Below are 8498 nucleotides of genomic sequence, written 5' to 3'. Positions count from 1 at the left end.
AGCAAATAAAACAATTAACCGAGCAAAATACAAGATGTGAAGTAAATATCATATATTAACAACACAAGTGTTCGCACATACTGTTTACAAACTACAGGACACGAGACTTTAGGGCATCAACCCCGACAAAACTATATGTTATATTAAATATAACAAATAGCCTATAGTTTTCATATTGTATCAAATACAATATAACCTATAGTTTTTATTTCTGTCAATCATTTATGGTATTTAGTATAAATCACATTTATACAAAATTATTTATATGAATCTCATCCATATAATTAGTATTTGAATCATATTTAAATATTAATTTCTCTCAAAATAAACTTTATACCATAATGTATCAAATACATTATATTAATTATATCACTTATAATTAATTTAATTAATTATATCATATAAAATTAATTCCCTCAACTAATTTGAACAATTCAAATTAATCCAAAATTAATTCTTAATAATTTATGTTGAGCAACAGAGGGGACCTTATGGACCTGTATATTAAAGCTCCAATGATACTTGGATAATTAATTAAACTTTTTAATTAAATTATCCAACATCCATTAACTGTTGATCACTTCATTAAAGACCGATAGCTGCACTATTCACATTACAGATATATTTTTGTGTCCATTATTTGTAACTAGTCAATATTGCGATGACCCTTCACAAATTGCTCGTAAATACATCCTGGCCAAACCATTTTACCCATGTAGTTACATTTAACTCTTTAAGTACCACCGATCTCTTTAATGAACAATAAGTCATAGTTTAATTATGACCAAATCCCTCTCAAGCCAAGAGAGGGTGTGACCACATTGTTCAAGCCCCGGGATCAACCCTTAAGGGAGAAATTTATCTACTTACCCCGACATTAGTGAAAGAGTGAATTCCGTCTTGTGTAGTTATTTTCTCAGCTCCCCAATAAGACGAATCCTTGTAATGGTAGGTATATTGAGTTGGCGATTTGGCCACTCTCACCCATGCAAATCAAATGACCGCCTTCATAGGCAAGAGTTCACAACTCACTTAGGATTCAAGACATGTCACCTATGGTCATCATGGTGAAATGTAAGTTTCTATTATTAACGACGGTATATAATGAAACTAATCATTCGTGGTCCAGTCTTATACAAACTCTTTGTATAGGATACCCCCACTCACATGTCTCCATATGAACGATCAAGATCAGATCATTTGTAGTACTTTACAAAACTTGTAACATCTACAAAGTGGGCTGTATCTGTAGTGTCACAAAGATAAGGTACCTGCCTTATCCATCTACTACAGACCATTTAGGTTATCATTTAAACATGATCCACCTGTATGTCTCTACATATATGTTTAAATTACATAAAATAATCTAGGGTCTTAGTTTATTGAATTGATTGTATACTTATAAAATAAAAATGATTTTAGTAATAATAATTTGTTTATACAAAGTTTACAAACTACGAGAATACAAGAGAGATTTAGTGTTGGGTTTTATGTCCTAAAACTCGTGGTTTGTAAACAGTATAACTTATTTTTTAAAATTCAATAAGTTGTTATTGAATATATTATTTTTTAGAAATTCAATAAATCTAAGTCCTTTGACTATTACATGAGTACTTGGACTTTACGTGGAGACATACAAGTGGATCAGGTTCGAGTAAATAGACAAAATAATCTATAGTATATGAATAAGGTTTGGTGCCTTATTCTGGTGACACTATTGGATACGGCCTACCCTGTAATTGTTACAAAGAGTTGTAAAGTGCTACATACGAAGTGATCCTAATTCATGCATGTTATGACATGAGGAGTGGGGGCGTCCCGTGCAAGTGAGTTTTGTGCAAGATCGGACCACAAAACCAGTTACTCTTACTTTATAATGTTGTTTACTATTTAAGACTGACTATTTCAAAGCGATGACCTAGGTAACTTGACCTTAATCCTGAGCTAACTATGAATTTCTGTTTGTTCGGGATTATCCTTTGATCTACAAACGATGAGAGTAAACCAAATGTCTCTGCTCAATAAGCCTCCCATTTTAAGGATAAGAGCGGATGAATAGCTGGGGACATAAGGTGCAAGACAGAACTCACTCCTACCCGATTAGGGTTAGTAGAGAGGTTGTTCCCTTCAAGTGCTGATTCTGGGTTTTGAACAAGAGTCCTCACCCTCTCATTGGCCCGAGAAGGATTCGATTTGTTGATTGGATCAAAAATTAATTATTCATTAGGGGATCAGTGGGACTTAAGAAACAATAGGTAATTTCGGGGGTAAAACAGAGATTCGACCCAGTTGTTATTATGAACAACCTGTGAAGGGTTAATTTACTAATCATGGTTATATCGAGTGAACATAATATATCTACAGTGAGGGGTGTTCAACTATGAGCTTGAGTGGAATCACCCATTAGTTAACGAATGAGGGTTAGTTCGGTTTAATGAATTTAGCCGATTAATCTCAGATTGTTGGAGCCCGTAATCTGTAATTTCGCAAGGTCCCCCTACTAGCTCGTAAATGGATTAGCGCTAGAATAACATGATAAGTTAAGTTGAAACGTTCATATTAGAATGAAATTAAATTGGATAAATAATATTTAAATATGATTTAAATATTTGAAGATGGAATTGTGTAAAATTAATTTAATATTTGATATTAAATTAATTAGAATTATTTAAATCGTTTAAATAATTATTTATTAATTTTATTAAGAAAATTAATTTATGACATTAATTTTTTAAAATTAATAATATTTTCAATTTTATTAAATAAAATTGATTTATGAAATCAATTTTGATAAATTGAAAAAGAAAGGAAAAACACAAAATGAAAATAAGTATTCTCCATTTTCTTTATCAAGTAGCTCACTAACAACCCACTTCTCATGCTTCATTAACTCCATGCATGAGCTGCATCTCATGCAACTATCTCTTTGCATGATTGTCTGCCATATATTGAAGAGATTGGAGTGTTTTGAAGTAATGCAACTGATCAAATTTTTCTGAAAAAATCGTGAGAAGAAAGGTGTTCTTCATTTGGGTTGCTGTAGTGAGTGTGTCTCCAAATTCCCTTAATTCAGGCTTATTTTGAGTCCCGCTACCCAATTTAGAGCACCAAGAGGATAATAGGGAAGATCTGGTGGTCTACAACAAGATTCAGGAGAGATTTGCAGCTGGTTTCAAGCTTTGAGGAAGTTCTACAAAAGCATGTCTTGAAACCCATTTATTTATGTTGAAGCATGCTTTCATTTTTGCCAAAATTAATGAATTAGAGTGCTTATGGTTCCTAGTCATTTCCGCTGCACAATAGTATATTCCAACATTTAGGACACCAATCCCAATAGGAAACTCTATAAATAGGAGTTTTACCCCTTCATTTCGAGGGAAGATTTGGAATAACTAAAGGCTAAAGCTCTAAAAACTAGAATTCCATAACTCTAAAGATTCAAAGGTTGAAGCTAGTTTTAAATATATGAAGAACAACTCCCTTTTGAAGATTAGAAGACATACTAAAGCTCTAAAGACTGAAGCTCCCAAGTTTTCAAGACCAAAGTTCTCAAGTGTCAAAGTCTGAAACTTCTCAAGTTCTTAAGACCGAAGCACTTAAGTTTTGAAGAAATGAAGATTGAAACTAATATAATCTTAAAAGATTAGAAGACTTCAAAAAAAAAAAATGTTCGTATTTTCACAACCTACAAGTTGACGATTCATTCTCCTTAAACTCAAACAAGTTGATCGACAAGTCAAAGACCAATCCGAGCTAATCAATAAGCCAGAGGCTGGTCATGGTTGATCAACAAGTCAGAGACCGATCATACTCGATCGACAAACCAAAGGCTGATTTAAGTTGATCAAAAAACAAATCAAAGGTTGATCTAAGTCGATCAACAAACCAACCAGAGGGCGATTCACGTCGATCAACAAGCCATATGGCAATCCAAACTAATCAACAAACCAGAGACTAATCCAACCCAATTAATAAGTCAAAAGATCAATCGTCCAAGAAGATAAACAAGCTTAAGAATTAAAGTTTACTTTTTGAGATAAAGAATAAAATAATCAAACATTAGAGATTGTATTCACTTTACTGAAATGACTACAAATACAAAATTCTATTTTCACAAATTAAATTTCTCCAGAAATCTTGTTGAATAGTCATTCTTAAATTTTGAGCTTTGTTTTCATTTAGTTCATAAGTTTCGATGTCTTACATATTACTCTTCAATCTTCACTAATACTCACTTTGGCATTTCACTATTAACTTCCAGTTAATTATTTTAAAATAACTATGATGTGAAAACTTTTAATTTATTTTGATAACGACGAGAAACTAGGGAAAACTAAATTAATTATAATTATTTCAATTATTTTAAAGTAATTTATAAACATCAACACCACAAATTGAAAGTAAATATTTAATTAAAAAAAGGTCAGAGACATAAATAAAAAGCACAAACACCAAAGAATAAGGATCGAATGGGAAAAGAAAACTCACAATTCAGGAGTAAAATGCAACAATAGAAACTTTTAGGGGTTGTTTGGCATACAATAAAAGCATAGAGTTTAGTTAAGTTAAGTTTATAATTATTGTCCGATGAGTTATGTGATCTGGAGAGTTAAATTGTTTGTGTTTGGGGTGTAAAATTGAGTTGAGTTGGTAATTATTGTATTTGTTTAGAGTACTGAGTTGATTTAAATCGAGTCAGAAAGTCTGTGTTTAGGATGTAGGGTTGAGTTGAGTTGAATTGGGGTATTTGAATCAGTTTTTCTAACTGAAATTGATTTTGTCTTGATTTTTTTTTGTTGCTAATATTGATTTTAATTTTCAACTATACACATATTTTCCTAACTTTTATAGGACAAAAAAAAGATAAATAATAATAAAAACTTCCGGTCTTTTTCCATTCTCAAAACATAACAAATTCTGTACAAAAAATTCATATGCTAAACACAATATATTCTAGTTGCCAAATTATAAGTGTATCTCAGTGACAAATATTCTTTGATAACTGATGATTCGTTGGGGATCTTTTCAATTAGTATATGATCAGGTTGACATATAGCTCATGGACTTAGACCTAAGGAGAGATCTTCAATTTACTTAAAATATATTTACCAATTATTTTTTAAAATTCATTTACCAAATATTTTTATTTTATTTTATTTATCAACTAATTTTGTAAAATATATTTACTAACTACTTTTTTTTTTTAAAAAAAAATATTTACCAATTATTTATTTAAATATATATTTAACATTGTTTTAAATTAGTTGGAACTACGTGTGTGTGTTGCACGTGTTTCATGAGTTGAAATAATAGTCTAGTACTTTATAATTATTTTTTTAAGTTTTTGAATTGGATTTTTATATCTTAATTTAAATTGTTGATAATAATAGAAAAAACAAACTTATAATATTTGCATTTATAATAAGAAGACTTTAAAATAAAAGCTAATTACTTGTATAAGAAAAAAACCTAATTCTAATATATTTATAACTCCTATTTAACTTGCTTAAAAAATACTATTCTTTTACTATTATTATTTTTTAAATATAGGCTATTCAATCTAAACCTCAATTCCATACAAAAGATTAAAAAACTACCTTTCACCTTAAACGATAAGCAAAAAAAGAAATTTGAAAAAGACAACATACCTTAAAGAAATAAAAAAAATGAAGGATTGTCAGTATAGATAGAAGCGATTATTCCATTCAAAACCAAACTTAATCATTAATTACTGTAAAAGTTAAATAGAATCGAAAGAATTAGTGCTAACAATAAAACTATTACCATTGTTTTAGATAGAAGAGATGACACTTAAATATTAATCTTAAAAAAACCTAAATTTTACATTTAAATCATAAAACCAATTATTAGATAGTCTTTTTTTATCAATATGTAGAATATGAATTAACTTTTTTCAAAACCAGTGAAAGAATCAAAATCCGAAAAGTCTTCTTTGTCGCCTTAGTGTACCTTTTTTTTTAACAAAAAAAACTTGAGCCATAATTTTAAATGTCACTATTTCATGAGAATTATGCAATATTTGAAAACATCAAGGAATAAATTGTTTAAAATATATCATTGAACTTTTGTTTAATGAAACAATAATAGGACGCTGTACAAAAATTAATCCTAGAAAAGGACTTGGTAACATAACAGAAAAATGAAGGTTTTTCATATTGGAAGTAAAAAACATAATAAACATTGTAAAAGTACTATAGCATAATAAAAAAAAATGTCACAAACAACCCGCAAATCACAAATGTCCATAATAAAAAAATGTCTCCAACAATGTCAATATACATGTGTAAAAATAAAAAGCCATGTACATTGATTACAAAAAAGATTACTTCGAAAGGAAAACTAACAGACCTCAAACTAATTAGGAATGAATAGTGCAATTAGTTTGGGTCCTGCAAGGAAAAAAAGAAGTATAGTTAGATTAAAATTAAAGTGAAAGCAACTAAAATAAGAAGTAAACATACACCAACATACCTTTTGATTATGTTCAAAGTGAATAGAGATTGAGAGAGGAGAAACATCTGGAGGCAGATCAAAGATTTTATCTAACAACAATATGAAACATGTTAGTGAAATATCTTATCTCATATAGAAGAAGCATACCTTCTATGGGGAAGGAAGCATACCTTCTATAGGGCACTCATTCTTTTTTTAACAACCCTTATATGATTGTAAAACCATTTAAAGAAAAAAAATACAACAGTCAAAGTATACCTATGAGAATGTACAAAAGACTTAGGCCAAGTGGAAAAAGAAAGTTAGATTAGGATTCCCCAACACAATGTATCAAAGGAGGCAGTGGAGAATTCTAAAAAAAATAGGAGGACGAACAAGTCGTGTATAAATAGAAGAGACAATAACGGGTGGTTGGTGAGGGGAGTTGGGTGCACTTAAGTGCATCAAACCTCAATAGATCTAAAGAGTGACCTCATTAAACACATATCAAAGAGAGTCAACTCAAAATTAAATAAAGTAGAGTTAAGTAAATATTAATTGGATGGTTGAGTATAAAATAAGATTATTTATTAGTGCATTAAATACAATATAATATATCAGACAAAAATAGACAAAAGAAAAAAAAAAATAAGAGGGCCTCAAGATTGTGTATGTCTCTTTCTCGGAAGAAATGCAACTAAAAAAAATGAAATTATCATATGAAAGTTTTGTAAAACTGAAGTTCAATTTCAATGTACAAATAGGAAAAAAAAAAGAATACTACAATCAATTTAAATGAAAGCAAAAAAAAAAAAGAAAAAAAAAGCCAATCGATTAGCTAAAAAAGGCAAGATGTATAAACAAAATAATTACAAAACAGTCCACAAACCATTAGCACAAACAGAGAATTAATGTTGTGAAATGAAAATGAGAATGCAAAATTTGAAACTAATTATCAAAATGAACTAAAATCAAATTTGAAATGAAATTCAAATATTAGAATACAAATTTTGTAACTTATCATCATCGACCCTTGAAAAAAAAAAAGAGATAGAAAACAAACCTATTGTGGGATGCATTGACCCCCCTCCCCCAAACCAAGCTCCAATAACGTGGATATCATGAATTTAGTTGCAAACCGAAATTTGATGAGAAAGCAGAAGACAAAAAAAGGGCAAGGAAAAGACACGTGTTTTATTATTGAAGCGACAAGAGGAGTTATGAGAAAAGGAAGGAAACCCGATGAAGAAGGGGCTTAGAAAGGGAAAAAATAGCAGAGATGAAGAAGTAAACATAGTAGAAGTATATAAAAAAAACTAATAAACATGAAAAAGGAAACGTAATAAAAGTGGGGAAAAAATGGAAAGCACGAAGAAGAAAAACATACAATGAAGGAAAAAAATAGCTGAGACGAAGAAGAACAAGAAACCCTACATGCAAAGAAGAATAAAACACGAGGAAATCAAAACATGAACATACAGATCCAACTCATAATATAAATTCAAAAAAAAAAAAAAAGAGAGTTGTAGGCTAATCTAACATGTAAAGAAGAACATAATATGAATGAATCAAAATGCGAATATACATATCCAAACCCATAACATAAATTCCAAAAAAATTTCAAATCGTGGGCTAAAAAATTTTTACGGCTATAGAAAAAAAAAAAAAAGAGAAAAGAGGAGTTGAGGAAGAAAAGGGAATATTAGAAAGGAGTAAATATAAAGAGAAACATAAGAGAGAGAAATGGTAAATTTGGCGAATAATATAATGAAAAATGTTGGAAAACAGTTGAGAGTGAAAAGTGATAAAATAGTGGACTATTAAACTCACAATTTTATTTTTTCAACGCAACAAACACGGATCCAATTTTTTTTACCTACCCAACTCAATTCGAGTTGGACTACCAAATAGTCTCTGAAGGATTAAATAGAAATTAAATTCAAAACCTATAGGTATAATAATATAAAATGAAAATTGAACTCGAAGCCTAAAAACCAACCAGGTATTTTTCTACAAAAATATACATTAAAATAACACGTTGGTTC

This window comes from Benincasa hispida, chromosome 6 (assembly GCF_009727055.1).
Source record: "Benincasa hispida cultivar B227 chromosome 6, ASM972705v1, whole genome shotgun sequence".
NCBI classification, from domain to species: Eukaryota; Viridiplantae; Streptophyta; class Magnoliopsida; order Cucurbitales; family Cucurbitaceae; genus Benincasa; species Benincasa hispida.
This window is presented reverse-complemented; position numbering follows the sequence as displayed.